General features: G+C 40.9%; 1 long non-coding RNA gene across 1 annotated transcript; it reads right to left on the reverse strand.

Annotated features, from left to right (window-relative positions):
• Positions 1–373: 373 nt before the first annotated feature.
• Positions 374–20,107, reverse strand: LOC128562548 (uncharacterized). The gene is made up of 3 exons (XR_008373457.1): positions 19,995–20,107; positions 3,277–3,446; positions 374–1,589 (listed from the first exon to the last, which is right to left on the reverse strand). It is a non-coding gene; the product is annotated as an uncharacterized LOC128562548 (long non-coding RNA).
• Positions 20,108–22,290: the final 2,183 nt, after the last annotated feature.

Raw genomic sequence — 22,290 nt, forward strand, 5'->3', positions numbered from 1 at the left:
TGCTGCTCCCCCACCCCGAACCCCCATGTTAACATTCTACCAAAGATTTTTTACCTTAGAAACACAAATGTTGTAACCTAATCATTTGTTGCCCCATATTAATCTGAAATAAAATAAATAAATAATGCACACACATATACATATGTATACATATTATTTAAAAAAATAATTCAGCCCCAGCCAAACTGCAACAAAAAATAGCTGGGTGTTGTGGCGGGCGCCTGTAGTCCCAGCGACTGGGGAGGCTGAGGCAAGAGAATCGCCTAAGCCCAAGAGCTGGAGGTTGCTGTGAGCTGTGATGCCACAAACCTCTACCAAGGGCAATAAAGTGAGACTCTGTCTCTACAAAAAAAAAAAAAAATTCTACCAGAGATCTTAATAAAGCAGGAGCTGCCTGGTCCCTTAACTCTAGATTTGGGATGCTGAAAACACATTGTTTTTAAATCTAACCGAACATATCAATTATGGGCAAATCTTCTGCCCTCAAACTGTCTTCCTTGCCATCATCCAGATAACCCCCTATAAACAGCAATCGATTCTGTGCCATCCTGATTATTTGCCTCTGTGTCTCCAGGGTGAGCACAATGCTTGGTGGGCACGCAATAGCTGTTGACTTTCTTCCTGGCTTTGAGACAGGAGAAATTGCAATCTTTCCCCTCTGATCGTTTGATGAGTCTTAGTGAGTCATTACCTTTCTTGGGAGTAAAAATATCAGAGATGGAAGCTACAAAAGAGCCAGAAAACCAAGAACTAGAGTCTTCCATGTCCTCATCTAACTCTCTCAATTCATAGGCAAAAGACTTTGAAATTGTGGATTGCATGCATAGAAAGAGGAAATGATGGGTTCCTCCAGAATAGGCAGAGTCCTACAAAAGATCATACCCAAATCCAAATAAATACCATGTGGAATCTCATAGAAGTTTTAATGCTTGGTTTCATTTGTTTAATATTTTGTGAATTTTTCACAGAAATTGGATGAAGTAGAGAAACTTAATGTTATTATATATTGTTCTGTTTAAATTGTGACAAAAAATAACAAAGATAGGTAGGAACATTTGGCAAAACATTAATAAACATTTACTGATGAATGAGAATCTTCATGAGACTAAAATGTGATTCGTTTGCCTATCAGACCAAAGCATTGGGAAGAAGGCTCTCAATGAATCACTGTGGATGGGAAGCTGAGATGTGGTTTACCACCTCACCCACAACTTGTTTTATTTTGTGTCCATCTGGATTAATAAGCAGGCACAAGAGCACACAGAATATCGCACTTCCCATCTTTGAGGTGGCAGGAAAATGGATTGTGCCACCTACCTTGGCAACATGAACCAGTGTAGAATAATTATCCCAGTCAGGTCACTATTCCATTGCTGTTAATGTATGTTACAAATTTAATTAAGAATTCAGCAAAAGAGCCTAGGAACTAAAGAATATGGCTGATTGCACACCCTGGAATCCATAAAAAACCAATACAGAGTACACACGTCAATCTTCCCTTAGCCCTTCAATGCTGCCACATGTTCTGGATGGCTCTCCACAGAGGAGTCTTTGGTCTTCAGAGACGGCAGGAAAGCCCCCGACTCAAGCTTTGAAACAAACATAAATCATAGCATTGTTAAGTCAAATCTTTAAACAAGTTTGGAACCCAAGGCCACATCCCTCAGAGCCACACATCTATACTCAGTGACCTCCCCACGTCCAGCAGCCATGGTGACCATGTCCAGGGTACGGGTCAGATCAAAACACGTCTCTGTGATAATTTTGGCCAGTCTTCTCAAGGTAGACTGTCTGCATTATTATTAAAGTACTTTAGTTTTAAAATTTGTCATAAGATTTACTTTGTTGCTTATAAACCATTAAATCTTAAACATGTTATTCAATTAAATTGTTGGGCTCTTGGTTCCTTCATCTGACAAGCGGAGATAAATAGTAATTACCAACTCCATCGCCAGGGGTTCATCCGAGGATGGCATGAGAAGACAGACAGAAAGCCACTTAAAAGAGTTCAAACATTACCCAAATGATACATTTTGTTTGTTAGGGTTTTTTTTAGAACTATAGTTTCTTTATTATTAGGAATAAAATGAAACAAATGTAATTAAACATCCATTAAATTTCATGTGAGGGAAATAACAAAAAAACTATTCAAAGTCAATGAAATAACATTAACAAAAATGGAAATAAATGCATGAGAAAACAATATTCTAGAACAGATAAAAATCAATTGTGTAATAAGCAAAAAAAAGAAAAATATTTTGCAGAGTAATAAAAAACAAGAGATGACCTTACATACAAAAAGAGATGGAATAAAGTATAAAAGATTATTGAATAAAAGTTAATATTTTCAAATGTAAGTATACTAATTTACTTATAAACTTCATTAAAATGATCATTTTTCTTTTAAAAAATAACATTTTTTAAACCAGAAATGACTGGTCTAGCCTGGAAATCAGATGGGGTTCCCATATAACAAACCAAGACATCATTCTGTGTTGACACTTTTTAAACCGGGGGGATGGAATTTTAATTGTTTATGGAAATACCTTTTTAAATCTTTGGGATTTGGGGGAGGTGGGTTTGGTTTGGTTCGGTCTGGTTTGAAGTTTTAGACACAGGGTCTTAATCTGTCATAGGCTGGAGGGGTAGAGTACAATGGTCCTAGATAATAGCTCACTGCAGCCTGGAACTCCCAAGCTCCAAGGATCCTCCCACCTCCAAGGGACTACGGTGTGTGGCACCACATCCAGCTGATGTTTTGTTTTGTTTTGTTTTGTTTTTTGTAGAGACCAGGTCTCTCTACACTCCCCAGGCTCGTCTCAAACTCCTGGCCTCAAGCAATTCCTCTACCTCGGCCTCCCAAAGTCTGGGATTATAGGTGTAAGACACCACACTCAGCGTTAGACCTTTTTTAAATAGGAAAATATCAAAAGAATAATTGAAAATATAAGGCTGTCCCATTCTTTTGGTTTCAGTGACACTGACTGGATGTGCTTCCTCCTATCTGCCCCACTGCATCCTTGGCTGGATGCCATAAAAACTCTTCCCTTCCTTGGTTTGGGGGACTTCTGGTCTCCTTCCCAGTAGAGAACAGTCCTCTGGGAATTGAACAAGCCAAGGACTTGGGTACAGAGATTTTTTTTTTCAACATATGAAAATATTATTAGAGTTGACTGGGGTCATTTGGTTCTGGAAAGATGCACTGACTCTGTCATGACAAGTAGAGAAGAGAGAGGATCCTGGCCATCTTGGTGGTAGCCCACCAACTTGACACACCTGTTTCCTGTCAGTGTTGATTTCTCCTGCATTTGCCACACTGTCTTGCTGTTCTCCCTCTGGGACAAGTCTTCTTCTTCCTCCTTTCACACACTGTCTGGTCTACATGTCTGAATGGCACTCAGCTGGTGGAGAAAAGTTGGGACTCACAGAAGCTGTCTTCACATGCCCTGCCACCATGGAGAAACAGGATTAGTCAGCTCATAACAAAACCGACCATGGACTTGATGGCCTAAACAACAGACATTTATTTTCTGGAGGCAGAAGTCTGAGAGGTCAGGGCCCCAGCCCAATGGGTTTCCAGTGACACCCCTCTTCCTGGCCTGTGGGCAGCCACTTCACGCTGGACTCTCACAGGACCTCGTCCCAGTACAGGCACAGAGAACCAGCAGCACGCAGCACCTGCTGTCTCTCCTTATAAGGATATTAATCCTATCCGATCAGAGCCCCACCCTTGAGACCTTATTTAAACTTCATTAATATTTTATAGGCCCTATCTCTGAATGAAGTTTCATTAAGGCTTAAGGCTTCAATATATGAACTTCAATATATGAACTTTAGATAGACATAATTCAGTCCATAGCAGACCACAAGAAAACTCTAAATCTAATCCTGGAAACGAAAGTGTTATGAGGAGATTTTATTTAGTCTAATATGAATTTACTTTTATGTTCTACTTTTTCTTCCATTTTGGGGTCTTTCTCACTAAAGTAGGAGGGGGCTATGCAATATTCTCTTTTCAAAAGACAGTAGCATTTTAGAAAGAGAATTACCGGCAAATTCAGAGAAAAGCATCTGGAAAAGTACCCACCAAACTATGAACAGTGACGGCTTCCCCTGGGTGGAATTGGTAGAAAGAGGGGTGGAGGTGGTAATCTGATGTTTTCTATTCTGTATACCTTATATTATGATAAGTGGGGTTTTTTTAATTATGAAAATAAACATGAATGTCTTTGCAATTGAAAGGGAAAATATAGTATAAATCTAAGGGTGGAAATGAACTAGAAAACTGACTTTTAAGCGTTTTGGTTGTGACTATCAAGCTTAAAGAAAGAAAAGTTGACTGCCTTTGAGCACACTGTTTAAGCAATTCTGTATCAGGCTTGTAAATTTTCCTATTTTTTTTTTTCCTTTTATCTTCTTTCTGTGATTTAAAAGCTGGAGATAGATTCCTTAAGAATTTTAGTAAGCTGTTAGTATCGCTTCTCGGCCTTTTGGCTACGATCAAGTGAGTAAGCTGTTAGTTATTAATAAACAAAAAGTTGAAAAGCTGTTAGGAATTAGCTTGCTTTATTTTTCAATATATCTCCTGTTTCTTCATGTATTCTTTTAGAAAATATAATCTAAACTTGTATCTTTTTAAGAACTTGGTAAAGCATAAGAACACTGTCACATTATTTAAGAATACCTATTTAAAATAACATCTTATGTGTTACAGCTATTTTTTATTAAGCTGAGTCATGTAATTACATGTGACATGTAAGTGACTAATGAGGAGGGTAGGTTAGGAAACAACTCATCTGGCTCATCCAGGGAACAGGTCAGGTGACCCCCTCATTTCTCCTGCTTGGAAAGCTGTCGGTTTCCCCACCTGTAACATGAAGATGGTGAAGATTCAAGGCAATTTGTCCTCAGGAGAGTATGTACTTGAAAATTTTAGACTGCTCAGAAGCATAACACATATACTAGGCATTCAAGACATATATGTTAATTAAATTTGCAAAATTATGAGCAAAACTCACAGACACATGACATCTTCAGGTATTAAATGTCTAAAAAGTGTAAGGTTTTTCAGAGAACCATGCTTATTCAGAATGGCACTTTTTTCACTAGATACGAGAAGGATTGGGACGATGAAAACTCACTCAGATTATCAGAGTGGAAGGAAAAGAACCAGGGACATCTGAATAGGCACCAAATCTAATAACTATCTTTTTAATCAAATCAAACAGTTTGGAGTTGTTTAAATGATTTCATTTCTGTTACTATGCCAGTGTTAAATACTGACCGAGCACAGTCTGGCCTCTGCTTCTCCGAATGAAGTAGATTCCGCCTACCGTCTGAACTTGGCCAACTTTCTCCCAGTGTATTTTTAGACCGCACAGGAAATACTAAAGGAAGTTGGAATGTGCCTGACCTTTTACCTGTAATGATACGGACAAGACCAACATTCGCCACCAGTGACGTGGGAGCATTGCTGACAAGAACTCTTTGCTAGACAAATGAACAGCTTCTTTTTCACTTGACCTGAATATCCATCCCTGTAATTTTGCAATGTCCTGTAATTACTTCAGGCATCATTGATTTTCAAACAAGGCATACCACACTTTACATTTATCATCTACTCCTTTAGAAGAAACCATAGGAATACTATCACAGTGTGGGAGTCCTTCACTGTAGATCCAAACAGATCAATGAAGTAACAATGAAGTAAGATTATCCTCAGCACAGGCAGCCAGATCATCGTTCATGCTCTGACGTGAGCCCTCTGTGTACAAGGTGTCTTGTTAGGACAGCCTGAGTAAAATGTCTGAGTCGTTAAAATGTCTGGTCATGTAACAAAGAGCAATTTACCAACATTTCGGTCGCTGACATGTGACAATGCAGCATGATTTGGCTTTGAAAGCCTTCCACACTCAGCCATTAACTCAGTTATTAACTGTTGGATAACTTTGAACCCTGATCATAAAAAGCCTTATATAATATTTGCTTCCCCTGTGGTTCTAAAGCAACAAAAGATGACATCATCTTCCTTTCCCTTCATTCAATTACATGACTCATAATCAGGCTCTTAATTCACACCAGGTAATGAGTATCCAGAAGCACCTACAGGCACTTTGCACATAGTAACTGAGAAACATAAATTTATTCTATTACCTCAAAGTTTCCCTGATGGGATTCTGAAATAGCAGTCCCCAAGTCCTGCTGCGGAACCTCCCCAACTGTCCCCCTTCCCAGAGCTCTTCTAGTGGTCTAAGCAGCTACCACCAATCACCTAAATTATTGCAACTGCCCACTAAATCCCCTCTCCGACCCCATTCTGCTGCCCTACCTGTTCCACCAGAGAGAGCTTCCTGAAAGACAAGGCTGGTAATGCCTCACCCAGCTTCAAATCCTCCAAAATAGAATGCTGACCCTCTAAGATAGTATAGGTCGGTGAGACCCCTGCTGCCTTCTCCAGCCCTATCCCTTACCCCATCATCAAACCATGAGTGTTCTCACTTTTGTGAGCATTCACTAAGGAAAATTTAAGTTTGGGCAGTAGCTTTCATAATAATAGAGAAGTTGCTGCTTTTATATTCTTAACATTAAACAGAAAAGGCCACTCTTACTAAATTTACCAGTTCCTAACCAAGCAAGCATTTTGGTGAAAGACACTAGAGTATGACAAACAGGTCTGATGTTTTAAGTACCTAAATGACATCATCATTTAGTCACTGTAATTCTGTGAGTTTTTAATATGTGCCAATATATATTTGTGCTTCACGTTGATTAAATCCCATCTCATTCTTCCAATAACCCTTTGAGGTGGGTAACATACCATCTCCATTTTAGAGGTGAGGTAACTGAGTTACTATGGTTTTATTCACTCGATTTCCATCTTTCCCATTGGAGGGTTGCAAAGACATAACATTTCCAGATCTCCTTGCAGTGGGGTTCTGGAAGGAAATGGGGTCCTAACACGTGAATACCAACAAGGGTGACATGGAGATAGAGAGGACAGAAGTGAGGTGGAGAACACCTTCCTATCCTTTCTTGGCTGTTTCTCCTGACAAGCAGATTAAGATTCCCGGCACCACGTTCCAGAGCCTGTTCTGTGATACCCAGAGCTATGGTGGCAGCAGCAGGTTCTGGATCCTGGCCAATTTCCATCACTGGTCTCAAATCTAGTTGTAGTATGGTGTTGTGGTCATTCTTAGATGACATCAGACCAGTGGTTCTCAACCTGTGGGTTGCGACCCCTGGGTCGCCTACATACATCCGGCATATCAGATATTTATGTTACGATTCATAACAGTAGCAAAATTACAGTTATGAAGTAGCAACAAAAATAATTTTATGGTTGGGGGTCACCACAACATGAGGAACTGTATTAAAGGGTCGAGGCATTAGGAAGGTTGAGAACCACAGCATTAGACCAACCTATAACCAGCTTCCTCAACCCTCTTAATGATGTTGTAATGCCAAATGCCTCGATTAAATCCTCTTCCATTTAAAATATTTAAAGTTGTTTCTCTTCTCTGATACTGAACCTGATGGTGTACAAAAGCCTATGTGTTCATTAGACTACAGGTTAAGTTGCTGAAAAAAGACACAAAACGTAGAGGGGCCTACGCAAGACAGAAGTTTATTTTTCTTCCAGGCACCAGCCCAGAAGTGGGTGGCATTATCCAGGTGAGGAGGCTCTACTGTCATGTATGTGCAGCTCCATTTGTTGGCTATTTCTCAGCCAGTTGTGGGGAGGGGAAGGGAGTAAATATCCAATGATTTTCCAACACTCGCAAAACTGCCATTCACATACTCCTGGCTAGAACTGAGTCACATAGCAACTCCTAGTCATGAAGAAAGCTGAGGGAATATATTAATAGTCACTAGGTAGGCAATCATGCCCCCTACCAAAACTTGGTTGGATTAGGGTTCATTTAGCTAAAGAAAGAAAGGAAGAATGATCACTAGGGTAGATAATTAGCTTCTGCACGTCTACACCCCCTCCCGATGTCCAGGCACACACTTCTTAAAAATAGACAACACTCATTCTCATCTTCAGGTAGGATTATAATTTATTGGCTTCTATGTGAAAATAACAAGAGTCAAAGGGATCCTCTGGTCACAGTTCTTAAGCCAAGTCTCCTCTTTTATTGACTGGTCTCTGACCATTGTCTGGACAAAGAGAACAGTTAACAGAAAGTGCATGAGAAAGACCTCCATCATCAAACTCATCACCAAATCTGTCTGGGGATACAAACAGATTTCCAGTCACGTCAGATTGCAAACCATAGGTAAAAAGAATTTCCCTTATCAGAGCTATATTCCTACCTCTGCTTACTGGCTGATAATTGCGTTGCTAAAAGTAGTGAGGACTAGCTAAAACATACCTATATTCTGAGCATTTTTCTTTTTGAACTAAAGGTCAGTGGGCACATGGCCTGTCTTACAAGTTAGGGTGGGAAATTATTTTGGCAAATCATACAGCACAGAATAATAAATGTCACAAATGTTCCTAGGTAAAATATTCTACATATGTCACCCTCTGCCTGTTGCTATTCAATGACACAAAATTTAGCTTTTTGTGTGTGGTAACACCCCACTTCTGGTACAAATTTCTGTATTAATTAGGATGCAGAAGGATCCTCTTACTCTAGAATATAATGTCTTCATAACACAAAAATTTGTGTCTCTCTCACGTAACAGTCCAGAGGTGAGGAGGGAAACTGGCCTGGTCTCTTGTTAATTATTCTAATGTTATCATTTCCCAATCAGCAGAAATTATTTTTTAAAAGTAAGATCCAGAAGATGCCACATCACTTCTGGTCAGTTCCCATTAACAAGAACATAGTATTATAGAGCCAAAGGATTCTGGGAAATATTGTATCTAGCCACATAGCCAGCTGACTTATTAATATTAAGGAACTCCATTACAAAAAGAAGAGAGATGGTGCCTGTGGCTCAAGAAGTATGCTGAGAATGGCAGGTTCACACCCAGCCCTGGCCAAAAAACTGCAAAAAAAAAAAAAAAAAGAAGAAGAAGAAAAAAAGTGATAGTCATCAATCTCTTCCACCACAAGAACTGGAGGAATACAACTGCCCGATTCTAAATCCCCAGGACAAAACCACTTCCCAGACTGTCTTCCATCATCTGCAAAGACTGTTAAGACTCCTCGTATTGATTGCTTTTTACTCTGATGGTACTGTTGGAAAGTCTCTGTGATCTCACTTTACTTACTTAATCATTCATTTAATCTAGCAGTCATCATTTAGTAAATGCCTACTATGTGCCAGACATTTAAGTTAGACAGTAGAAAATGCAAAGATAACTAAGACAGAATCATCTGGAATCTTTATTCAAGAGTTTCTATTTATTTAGAAAATGTGTCATTTATTTTTTTCCTGAATATACCATGAGAAAAAACATTTATTTTAAAAAATTCACAGGAAAAGATTTATTTTTTACTCTCCTTGATGTTGTATTATTTACATCATTTAGCCTAACTGAAAATTATAATTTGGTATAAAATGTAGTGAATCATTTCAGATACAAAAGTCTTGATAACAAGGACAATTTTCAACCTAATTATACCTACATACTCTTGCTAATCAGCTGCTATATTGATACCAGCTTTGTAGCATTAAAATGAATGGCAAAATGCAAGAAGACTTTTTTATTTTCCCTTCACTGAGGGTTTCCCAATTTAGTATCACACTTCCTATGCACCAAACCAGCATCAGAATATTCTCCAAAAGGGGCCAGACACCAATGAGTAACTACTGTATTATTCAATTTGTACAGAATGTGTAAAAACAGGAAAAAGCTCATTTATGCTGTTAGAAGTGAGGATAAGTGGACCCCGAGGCGGGTATTCAGGAATGCTGGCAATGTTCCATGTATAGGTCACGATGCTGATTGCACAGGTGCATTTAGCTTTAAATCCCATCTACCCCCTATACTGAAAATTCTGGTAAAAGTTTTTTGTTGTTCATACGATATAGAAGGCATTTAGAGAAACTAATGGGGTGTGTACTTGCCACTGTGAAGGTTTCAAAACCACATGTAATGTATGTGATCTTTCCTCAAAGAGGTACATTTCTATTTTCCCATTAAAATGAGGCAGGTGTGATATGGGTGGAAGGATGAATAATCAGGAGTTCTGCCACCATGTGTCCATGTGTCGGTCCAGGCTGGTATCCACCTCCCTGGGCTTCAGTTTTCTGAGCTATATCCAAACTGTAAGACTCTCTGCTCTATAATTCTGCTCTGGCCAAATAGTTACAGTCGCCATTTTCTTCTTTTGTTCTAAATATATTTTTTGGAATACAGAATATCAACTTGGGTTCATGTTGGAAACAAAACTGATTATATCGTAACAAATCCATGTAGCTCTTTACCTAAAGTCATGACAATATAGCTGAAAAAGCCTGAGACCAGGCATCCCTGACTCCTGGTTTACATACGATGCCCAATCATTACTCACCACATGGCCTTTGGCAAAGCCCTTCATTTTTCTGACCTCAGTTTTGTCATGTGTATGTCAAAGGTGCGGGACTGCATGATCTCCCCACCCCACCCCAATCCTTTCAGTTCTAAGTTTCTTTTAATTTTTTTCTTTGTTACATGCATGAACTGCGTCATGCTCAAGTCAAGTTTTTCAGTGCACCTATCACCAGAATAATGTACGTTGTACAATAGGTAGATTTTAATTCCTTACCCCCAACCCCCTTCTTAATTTTCATTGCCCAGTACACCACTTTATGACACCATATATCTCTGATTAAGGTTCCACTTACAAGTGAGAACATGTAGTATTTGTTTTTCCATTTCTGAGATACTTCCCTTAGGATAATGGTCTCTAATTCCAACCATGTTGCTACAAAAGATATAATGTCATTCCTTTGTATGGCTGAGTAGTACTCTATGGAGTGTGTGTGTGTATATATACATATATATGTGTGTCTCCGTGTGTGTGATATTCCCTTTTCTTTACCTATTCATCAGGTCTAAATTTCTGTTTTCAAGTTTAGTTATTTAAGACTAAAAGGTCAAACAACCAAGACTCTGGTTTGCTGGCTTAAGCCAGATTTCTTTCTGTAGATAGGTATGTTTAAAAACAACCTAAATCTACATTTAAAAACTAATGTTTCCCAGCATGTGCTAGAAACTGCCTGCAAGGTAGAGCTGTCACTCCCACTCATTAGGTAAGGAACTGAGAGACTTGCCCCCAGTGTACGTACTGGGTGGTGCCAAAAGGATTAGAACCTCAGTTCCCTGACTCCAGACCTTCCTTTGCCCCGCAGGGACTTGTAACACATCCAAAAATCAACAAATAGGCCTAAAATAAATCCAATCCCAAAGCAAAAATAGTCTTTGTTTTTCTAGTTGAAAAAGAAAAACAAGAATTGGGAGTTTCATTTACAAGGATAAAACTTCATGTCATTTGTTAAAATTGCAAAACTCTATACAGTCTCACAACAGCTTCGAGGTCCCAGTGTGTCTTCACAAATCCCAGACATGTATACTCAGTGTACACGTCTTCATCTCTACCGCACTTCACATTTTATCTGAGATTATCAATCTTTGGGATATTAAAAGGCTTTGTGAGGCTAGAGTCAAAGATCTACAAGGATTTTCCTTTAAAAGAAAACGTATTGCTTAGTTAGAAAGGCTTAACAGACAGAGCACTTAACCCGCCGTGGCATTCACTGTCAGAGGTCATGTGTGGAATGGAGGGGTTGCCTTTATGAAAACAACTCCAAGATGCAAAGGAAAATAACTTTGGTGCAAGGTGCCATGAAAAACTCTCTTAACAAACTCTGAAATATTTTTAGTGTTGTTTCAACCTGGCTGATGATTGTCCTGCCACGACCTGACACTTTCTCTGCAGAATTCCCTAAAAGACACAGGCCAGGCAGGCAGTCATATATCATACGCCCGACAGAGATACAAAACATCCTGGACATGGCCCTAACTCTCAAGGAGTTGAGTGGCTAGAGGTCACTTAAGTACTTCTAAAAATACGATGCTATATAACCTTCCTGGGCTTGTTTCCTTTAGGCCATCAATTAATAGGCAAGAAAACAGCTATGATTAATAGGAAAGTTTGCTCTGAGAAAAATTTACAATATTTAGCCAGTCCTTATTGTGTGGTTCTTCCATGCTGAATCTCCCATTCAATTTCTGTTCCCAAATGTTGCCCTAACCCTGACGCTGAGGTTTGGGGTTAACACTGTGTATAACGGGACTATTTTCTAAATCAAGCGGTATGACCCCGCATGTTTGTTTTTTCCTGCAGTTGTAAAGTTACAGTATGTTCCCGCTGAAGTTGTGTTCTCAGTACGGTGACCTTACTAAGTGCAAGAATAATATCTCTTAGAAACTGCTCACATCCAATAGCACTTTCTAGTGTTCCACATATCATTTGTTAAGCATATTTTTAGAATCTATTACGTGAGAGACTAGGAGTTACAGAGATAGCATGAATCAAGTTGGACATAGTCCTGTCCCCATAGAACTGACCACCAAAGTAGATACAGACATGAACCCTGCAATTACCAAATGGGAGAGAAATAGAGGCTCCAGCAGAAGAGGAATAGTCCCCCATAAACAGGAACTTCAATTTTACTTGATACTCTTTATTAGCACATACAGTTCACACTTTATTTGGGGATGGCAACAGAGGGAGGCTCTACTGCCCGCTCATGTGACAGCTTGCCTTTAGGAAGCATTCAGCATACGGTGGCTCTGATGTATGTTGTAAGTAATGGCATACCCTGAGCCAGGCTCTGTCCTGAGCCTTTTATATATATTTGCAATTTGTTTTACTTAAATCTTACAACTTCTCTATTAAGTCGTATATAGTATCATCCCTGATCTACAGATGAGGAAAGTGAGCACAGAGAGGCCTAGTAACTTGCCCAAGGTCACACAGCTACTAACTTAGGAACAGCATTTGGACCCCGATAGCCTAGCTCTAGCCTGAGCTCCTGGCCCTGCCTCCAGTGTCTCCCTGACTAGTACGTTGTGAGCGAGCCCACTATGTCCCCTTTTGCTCCAGGAGCTCTCACTCTAGGGGCGAAAGTAGGTATGAGACCTAATCAGAATACAATCTCTACTGGAAACATAAACCACAAGATTGCAGCTCAAAACGCAAACTTCAGAAAGCGCCGTCTACCACACGTATACAAAACAGATACATTCTCCATAAGGGAAGTGGCTACCACATACCGAGTGTCCCCTCAAATACCTGACACTTCATTTAAGTGACCTCATTGCCTGCTTGTAGCAATCATGCAATGGAGACAGTATTGCCTCGTGTTAGGTAGGAGGAAACTGAAGCTGAAAGAAATTGTGGGACAAGGTCCAGCCAGTGAATCCAAGGCTCTTTCCTATTCATTGTGGCTTCCTTTAAATACAGTGCTTAGTCCTCGCTCCTAGAAGCTGCCGCTGATTTCAGGTAATGTCATTATGTCTCTCTGCTGGAGAGGAGTAATGGGAAGTGTTTCCATTCAGACAGTTACCAGATCCGCTCCCCAAACTCCACAACAGGAAGCGTGTGCAATCACACCAAAACATTGTGCTTGCAGCTGCCCGATTGCTTAAGGGAGGCCTCTCAGTGGGTCCTGGAGTGAAAGGAACACTAACAAAGGTGCCATCAGGCAGAAGGGCACCAAACTGAAGTCCCTGATGCCAGAGGCCAAGGTGATCCCAGAGAGAAGGTGTCTGAAAAGCTTTGCCAATTGTAAGGAGGAAGAAGAGGAAGAGAGCAGAGGGAAAGGGGGACGGGATATTCCCATCAATATCTTTTTTCAACAGCAAAGGCTGCCTAACCTATTCTGGTCAATCCAACCTTCACTTCTGGATGCAAAGTGTCCTAGAAAAGAAAAGTGTGGGCTAAGGATTTGTATATTAGGAGAGGAGGAGGGGTCCATTTTAGCCCTGAAGTATGATATACTATATTGCTTTAAAGAATAGGAAAAAGATGAAAATGATTCCTGCAATTTTAAACATACACTAACTACAGTTCTATAGCCACAGCTTCCTTCCTCCTCCTCCTCCTCCATCCCCAGCCATGTGGACAAATGCTAATTGTACTGACTAAATCCATGGTCACAGAACCTGAAGATCAGCTTTACACTAGCTTTTACTTTCTGTAGGGAACAGAAAAGGGGCAAGTTGTTAGACTTTCCGAAGAGTAAGAAAAGAACATGGCAAATAAAACAGCATTAGGTTAGCAGCAGCAGCAGAGACTCAAATGAGAGCATAAGAAAGGAAGGGATGGGCAGCGCCTGTGGCTCAAGGAGTAGGGAGCCGGCCCCATATACCGGAGGTGGTGGGTTCAAACCCAGCCCCAGCCAAAACTGCAAAAAAAAAAAAAAAAAACAGGAAGGAAGGGATCCAGGGGAATCAAGGAACTAGTGGCTTGTGTGGAAACCAGAAGGAAGTGAACCTTGTCCCTCCGAACCAGTGAATGCAGGCAGCATGCTTGAGCCTCGTGGCAGCCTGCTTTCCTCTGGGGTTGCTGGGGGGATTAAATACATATAAACATCTCCAAATAGCCCAAGATGTGAGAAAGGGAAAGCATAGCAAGCTGGGGTAGTCATCAGATGATATATTTAGGAGAGCTTATTTTGCAAGCTAGAATTATAGAACATAGAGATGCAGTCAATTAAACATATTTAAGGAAGAGTTCTTCTGATGGGGGTGGATGGCAAGAGGGAGCTATAATCCCTGATGAAGAGCCAGGCTGGACCACAGGTCTCCAAAGACCGGGTGCTGATTTTAATAAACTGGCTCATTCACCTCAACAACCAGTTTCTACATCAAAGCTAGTTCAAGATTTCAACAAAAGGAAATGGTTTACAAAAGAATTACCAAGGACACAGAAGTGTTTCATGGAACTCAAGGAAAAAAAAAGGGCTATACGGGGAAGGTCACTCCATGCGCTATTTCTGCTACACGTGTTTTTCCCCCTAGCAGGGGACAGGACCTTTATAAACAGACCCTGTTGCAAAATCCCTACCCTCACAGAGTTCTTTACAGCCCGTGAAGAAGTGGCATGTTCCGATCTTAGACTGGAGCCTCACAGTTAACTCCTTAGGTAGTTCAAGAATTACCCTCGTTTTACAGCTGAGGAAATGAGGTTCGGGAAAGTTAAAGATGTTGATATGGCCACACAGTTAATAAATGCAGGACAGAGATGTGAACCGGGTCTGAAAGCAAAGCTCATCCAGGGTTAGGGAACCTGCGGCCTTGGGGCCACGTGTGACCTTCTAGGTCCTTGAGTGCGGCCTTTTCACCAAATCAAAATTTCACAGACCAAATCCTTTTAATGAAGGCTTGTATTCTATGAAGTTTCGATTCAGTCAAGGGCCACACTTGGGGGTCTAGAGAGCCACAGGTGCCCTTGAGGCTACAAGTTCCCCACCCCTGCTAGGCTGTATATTTCAAAAAAATAAAACTGAGATCAGAGATGTTAGAGATTTGAAATGATTTCAAATTTCCTGATGCTCTGTCCAACCTGTCTCCTAAGTTGCCTCAATGCCTAGTAACCGTGGGTTTCTTCACCTCCTTAATCCACTTCTCATTTCTTTGCTGCTCAAACTAGTCCCATCCTCTATACCACATGGAACTTTCCTGAAGACTCCCTACACATTGCCTCACCCTTTCAGGCGATGTTTGCATCACTTTCCACATCCCATCTTGTTTTGCTAGATAATCTTTCTTGTGGATGTGACTTGCACACTTTTGGCTAAAAGAACCATAATAGGGTCCTTCTTGTGAGCCACCTGCCCTGTCCCCTGTTTGTGCTGAACACTACACCTGCCACACAGAAGCTGCTCGCTAACTGCAAACTGAATTGCAAAGAATCAGCTGTTCTCTATCTAGCCTCCTCTATTCTTCTAGGATAAATTTCTCCTTGGTATTAAATAATTTGGGCACAGCAATAATTTGTATGATATATTGTGAGAAATTTCTCAATTATAAGCATACATTTCAGTTGCATGAGGTTCTGTGACTGACTTTGTTGTAATCAGAGATTTTATTTAATGTAATTTGCTGTTTTACCTGTCTTCTTCCTCATGGGAAAGAGTAGAAATACAGTGACAGCAAAATAATAAGTCAATAAGTGTGCAAGCATTTATCAGGTGCTAGACACAAGCTCAATTATTTGTATTTATTGTTTCATTCGAGCTTCATAATCTCTCTCCTCAGATGAGGAAACTGAGACACGGAGAAGTAAAACAACTTTCTGAAGGTCACAGAGCTAGTAAGAGGCAGACTTAAGTTCACCCTAGAGACCACATTTTAAATGAGTCACTTGGTGCAATTACAAAAGCAATTATTCTGTGGTCTGTTGTCTCACCCTCCCCACCCTCACTTTAATGGTTCTGGAGTTGTATGACCTTCGCGTGACTTTTCTACTTTCATTTTCACAAAAACTCTTTGATATTTGTAACATTGCTGTACTGGCTCCAATATTTATTAAACTCTATAACTTAAGAACATTTCGTAAAGTGAGACTGTATGCCTCAGTTTCCTCCTTTCTAAAACGAGGATATGCATAGTCATTGTGAGGATTAAATGACTCTGTGCATGAAAACACTCAGCACAGCATCTGGCACAGGCAGGTTCTCTTAGTGGGACCCGTTGCTATTGCCCCTGACCTGCTTTTCCCAGCATGGGCAAAAACCTGGGTTATAGGCCAGGCCGGTGGCTCATGCCTGCTAATCCTATCACTCTGGGAGGCCAAGGCAGGTGGATTGCTTGATCTCACGAGTTGGAAACTAGCCTAAGCAAGAGCAAGACTCTGTCTCTAAAAAAATAGCAGGGCATTGTGGCAGGCACCTTATTCCTGGCTATTTGGGAGGCTGGGGCAAAAGAATCACTTGAACCCAAGGGTTCGAGGTTCTGTGAACTATGACGCCACAGCACTCTGCCAAGGGTGACAAAATGAGACTCTGTCTAAAAAAAAAAAAAAACCTGAGTTATAGGCCTTCACACATTACTAAGCCTATCGACTTTTTCGTAGTCTTCAGAATGTGCTTTGAAGCAAATTGGTTTGTCAAAAGTAAAAGAGATAGGCTTAAATGAAAACCCATGTCTTTATAATTGTACCTAGAACAGTGACCGACACATATTATTAGGTCATCAAATATTTGATGATAACTGTATAAATAAATGGGCAACCAAATGAAGGTATAAATAATCAAAAGTTCAAACAAGAAATGAAAGATGGGTAAAGAAAATTACGAAATTTAAATTGATCTGCAGAACTTGGGAATAATGAATGCAAAAGGAATAAAATGAAAAGCACTTTTTTTTTTTTAAGAATTATATTTCAGTATTTCACTTAATTCACTGCAAACCATGTCTTTATTAAAATGCCATTAATATGGGCCAGCGCCCATAGCTCAGTGAGTAGGGTGCTGGCCACATACACCGAGGCTGGCGGGTTCAAGCCCGGCCCAGGCCAGCTAAATAACAATGACAACTGCAACCAAAAATAGCAGGGCATTGTGGCAGATGCGTATAGTCCCAGCTACTTGGGAGGCCGAGGCAAGAGAATCACTTAAGTCCAAGAGTTTGAGGTTGCTGTGAGCTGTGACACCATGACACTCTACCAAGGGTGACACAGTAACACTCTGTCTCAAAAAAAAAAATGCAATTAATAGTTTCCAAAAATAGGTAGTATAAAATCGCATAAAAAGCTAATAATGTTGTCACCAAATTATAAGAGAACCTCACTGAGTTCTCACTCAAAATTGAGGAAGTACATTGATGGTCACATTTTATTTCATGCTTAATTTCCCACGCTTTTCAAAGAGACATAACTCTTTATGGATTGCAAAAATAGATGCTCTGAACACCTAAGCTAAATAAATATTTACATTCTGCCTTTTAAGTTAAACAATTGACTTTGTTCTTTAGCATTTAGGTCAAAATATTTAAATGTTTTAAAACATCAGTTAACAAAGGGATATGGCTTCTCACCAGACAGTCTAAACTTAAAGGTTTTAGCAAAACCTTCACAAAAAAGAATGGGGCAATTAAAAAATGTTAATGCACACATACTCTGAAAAGAAGTAAAAAGAAGTCAGGGGTGTGGGCCACTGATTCTTTTTAGCACAAAAACACCTCTTTTCCACTTCCCTGTGTTCATGTAGTTAAGCCTTGGTGAGCACTTACATGCACTTACATCATTATAACAATAACCTCAATTTGCTGACTTTATGCAAGATTTACTTCAAAGGAGTTCTTGGAGCTTGGTGAACATTACTGTATTCATTTTTGTAGCATTTTGTAGTAAGGCATGTGACTAGCACCTTACCTTCATTATACAAAATTACATCCGGACGACCCTAAGACATGAATCTACTTGCCCAAAGGAAACAAAGTCCCATAGGTATTAACTCAGAAAACTTGACATAGAACTCACATCTTCTCTTAGTACAACAGAGTTTTTTCCCACTAGATTATTCTTCCTTTCCATCAATTTCAAAAGTCACAGTGGGCAGCAAAGCAGAGAGGCCTGACAACCTGAGCAAACTCCAAGGGTTTTCGAGGTTGGGTTGACCCGACCCAGCAGTCATTCCCAGACTTGGAAGAAAAGAAGGCCAGGCCGAAAAAGCTGTGTGTGTTTTTTGACATTTAGTAAGTGACATGTAAAATTACTGTTAACAGGTCAGTAAAATGAAATTGTGTAAGGAAAGGCTAGAAACATGAGTATTTCACAGTAAAATTCTTTCCTCGTTAGCTTCGCCAGAAACTCCCTCTCTGCCTTGGAGTTGTAGGTCCAAGCCTTGAAGCAAATTCTCAGTCTGAACTGAGCTGCCAGGCTGCCCTGTGGATGCTGGCGATGAGGTGGCTGTGTGTGCAGAGGCTGCAGAGGTGTGACAGGTGCGTCCAGCAGTGTTGAACAGGTAACATTTATAACCCTGGCCCTGCACCTTCTTCAGGAATGAAGCCCTTCAAAGACCCTTGAAAATCCACAAGGAGGCATTTGGATTCCCTTGGTCGCCTCTCTCAGAACTGACTTGAGCTGCCAGGGCTGAGTCACTTTCTTTCTACCTGGGTCATGTTACTGGTGGCAGGTTCCACCTGTTTTAATATTTGGTTGATGACAAAAGTGACCCTTGAAAGCTGAGCGACAAGGGCAGCTGAGCGGGCTTCCGCTCCAATTGTGGGACAGACTGAGAAGACCAGTTCCCTGCGAGAGGGATTATGAAGACAACAGGCCAAATGAGGGGGTTCCAAGGAGACCTTTGTCCAAAGGTCTGTCTTGACTTAACCGGGGTTGGGTGAGCAATCAGTTTAGATAGGAGCTGGCGGGAAAGTGAGCTCACATTGCAGCAGGGGAACCAGGTCCGTCAGCTGACGGACTTCTGAACAGTTAAAGCTCACAGAGAGAGAAAGAATAGACAATATAGATCTCTAAAGTGCAGACCTGGAGGTAATATTCATAATGAGCCTTTCTAATTCTAAAATTCTTTGCAAAGAAAAAGGCTTCAGCCAAATGAGGCATGTCTGAGAGAAGATAGAATCCTACTCTGCCATCCTGGAAGACCCTTCCCTAAGTCCCTGCCCTCCAGGACACCGAACCATCACCCATTCTATAAGTTCATTGCTATAAAGTGCTCATCCTACTGAACTTCGCAGAAGCATCTCCCCTCTCCCACCATCTCTCATCAGAGGATGAAGTGAGGGCCCTGCTTAATTAATAACTATTAAGCAATGAACAGAGTTCTATCAGTTTTCCCCGTCTTAACCTTACAAATCCTAGTAATGGTTGTCACCTCCCACAGAAACAGGTAGCAATGTCAGGGTGTGGGAAACTCATAAAGTACCTAAAGAAAAGCTCAAAGAACCTGGGGTTTTATTTCATCCTTGCCACTTGCTATCTGTGTGACCTTGTGTTAGTGACCCATGACTCTCTGTCTGCTTTTCCCTTGGAAGACCTGCTGATGTCTCCCTCTGGATGTGTTCTAGAGGACAAGGAACATGGTACCTGACAGTCTCTCTCCTCTGGCATCTGGAAGGGGCCAATAATCAGCATTTCCACCGGTCACTCATGTTAAAGGTTTCGTGTCACCCCCTAAAGACTCTTCTGTTTCTGATCACTACAACTAGAGAAAAACCAGAAGTGATTAAACCCATCAGCTTCAACCCTCAATTTGTTTAAAGTCAGCCCTTTATAAGGCCTACGTGATATTAACAATATTCATCTCTCTCTCCATGAAATCTAGTTACTAAAATAATTCACTTTATAGAACAAGAGTAATTCTATCATTAAAATGTATTTCAATTTAGAATTGTCAGTGAATTCAATTAAAATGTAGACTTGGGGTAATTGTATAGCATATAAGTCTGGGTAATCTGTGATTTCTTGACAGCTTTATTCAACTGCAATAAGCACTGATATTTACATGATATTAAAATATCTGTAGTTACACCAGAACATTAAATGCCGTCACAATTCAGCCTTACTCTTGTGGAGGAAGATATTACAGCTGGATTTTCATTAGATGATATTTAAGGTCTTTTTTACAGTCATTAAGCCTCATCCTATTATTACTAAATTTTTGTATTTGAGATCATGACAAGTAGTCAGCAAGGAAGGGAGCAGGTATTGATTTATCCTCCTTGGCAAACGGGAGCAGTGGCACAGGAGATGGAAGTGTTGGCCATCGGTCACAAACACAGGTTTCTGAAGTCAAAAGAGGTTGCAGAATTCTCGAATCCCAGACACACGATCCTACTGTTTTACAGTGACACATATGTCCAGCGGGCCTTTTCCCCGGGCTTCACAAGAATCAGGCACTGGAGAGATTACACCGTTTCTCAGCAACTTTCTGTTTTACAGATAACTCTCTGAGGCCCACAGAGTTTAGGCAACTTGTCCAAGACTAGAGAGAAAGAATAGGGACCTAGGCCTCCTTCCTACCTCATCAGCATGGCCCTTCCCAGAAACTGCACTGCTGGGGTCCACAGTCCATCTCAGAGCTGTGGAACTCATTCATTCAGCAAAAATGTACCAAGAAACTATCTACATGCTAATCCTCAGATACAAGGCAAATCCTCATCTGCTAAAAAATGGTCCTTTCCTCCCATCCAAAGGGAAAAAAAAAAACAAAGCCCTGAAGTCAGAATGAACATGTAAATAGATGAGGATGGGTCTGAGCGATTGGTCACAGACCTGACACCACCCTTCACCGAGTGACCTTGGGCTTTTGTGTTCTTATGTATGAAATTGTGGAAGATTCACAGAGGTCAATTAAATGAGAGAGCGTTTCTTTTTTGAAAAACAGCACAGCATCTAGACATAGTAAGAGGCTCAGTAATGGCAGCAATTCCCACTTCTACTATCGGAATTGGGAGAAGGAGATGGGCAGACGTACCTAAGTCCCTTTCCTTCATTCTCCTGTAGATGGCCTCCCAGCACTCACCTTCCTGCCATCTGTGCCCCACGAAGAGGGAGAGTTACAGGTGAGAACAAGGTGCCCCGTGCTGTCTCACTTTGTCTGCGGTAGGACCCCCTAACCCTCATTATCTCTCTCCCCCCTCAGTCTTTCTCTTTCTCTGTGTCTCAGGCTGACTTTATTAGTCAACCTCCACTGCTAAATTCCTTAGACTCAATGAGTCATCCACCAGTCCGAACTTGTGCACATTCCTGCAAGACATAATTCCAAACCTTCGCCCGATAAGTTTTTAGCTATTAGTGTGCTTATCAGGTGGAGATGAAAATTGCTAAGCTTAAAAACAAAAAGCAGAAGAAATATAATTGAGAGCTTTCCCAGATACACCTTCTATGCATCAAATCTATAATTCAGTGAATCCGTAGCAAGATGGCGGGTGTTACATGAAAAGCATCATGGGATTCCTAGCCTCACAAGCTCTCCTGGAGCAGATAGAATAAACAGTAAACACCAAGCCAGGAACATGGAACACAAAAGCAGTCAGGGCTATATAAAGACAGGCACGTCAGTGTTCAGCGGGGAGAACATCTGTAAGAACACTGCTTAGCAGAATGGCCCCAGGAGCAGAGCTAGACAGCACCTGTTCGGAAAGCCTTCAAGGGTGACAGATCTGAAGGGCAGTGGGCAGCAAGTGGAAGGAAGGCTTTAGCGTTGACAGAGACAGCACAGCGGGGACATCAGGAGGTAACAGGGAAAGTGACCACCTGGGAACAGAGAGCAAAAGTGAGGGGATTTGCAAATTCTTCCAGAATACCCACACAATTAAAGGGAACCAAAGTGCTAAACAAATCTCATTAGAAGGCAGGTGTGAATTGTGTCACCCTGTCT

Source organism: Nycticebus coucang, chromosome 12 (assembly GCF_027406575.1).
Source record: "Nycticebus coucang isolate mNycCou1 chromosome 12, mNycCou1.pri, whole genome shotgun sequence".
Lineage (NCBI taxonomy): Eukaryota > Metazoa > Chordata > Mammalia > Primates > Lorisidae > Nycticebus > Nycticebus coucang.